The sequence below is a fragment of the Galeopterus variegatus genome, unplaced genomic scaffold (genome assembly GCF_000696425.1).
Source record: "Galeopterus variegatus unplaced genomic scaffold, G_variegatus-3.0.2 Scaffold8601, whole genome shotgun sequence".
NCBI classification, from domain to species: Eukaryota; Metazoa; Chordata; class Mammalia; order Dermoptera; family Cynocephalidae; genus Galeopterus; species Galeopterus variegatus.
In genome coordinates, this window is record NW_007734712.1 from 26546 (window position 1) to 27005 (window position 460).

The following is a 460-nucleotide window of genomic DNA, read 5'->3' on the forward strand; positions in this document are numbered from 1 at the left end:
TATATCTGCTTCCACAACAGGAGTTGATAAGGTAGGGGCTCTGACACCTTGTTCACTGTGGGTATTAAGCAGATATAGACTGAGGCATCTGGTCCTGGGAGCTCTGTACTGGGCCACTTGCTCTGAGGTTAAGCCTAGATCAAGCCTGTGTCAAATACACAGGGCCCAGCAGCTCTCTGCTCTCTGAAATCATGCTGTAAGAAGGAAAATCTCATATCCAATCAGCTGCTGAGCCTGGTGCAAGCCCACATAGTTTCAACTGAGCCAAGCAGCACTATGGAGGGCTGCCTTGGGAAAGCCACCAGTGTCCAAGTGAACATGGTTGAGTGCAGAAAGGCCTCCACACAGAGGGAGGCAGGCTTAGTGGGTCTGGCACAGGGATCTATGCTCCAGGTAGTTAGGATTGTGAACCTGCTGGGGCCCATGCAAGTATGTGGAGGGTTTGTGGGAGAATCAGGGC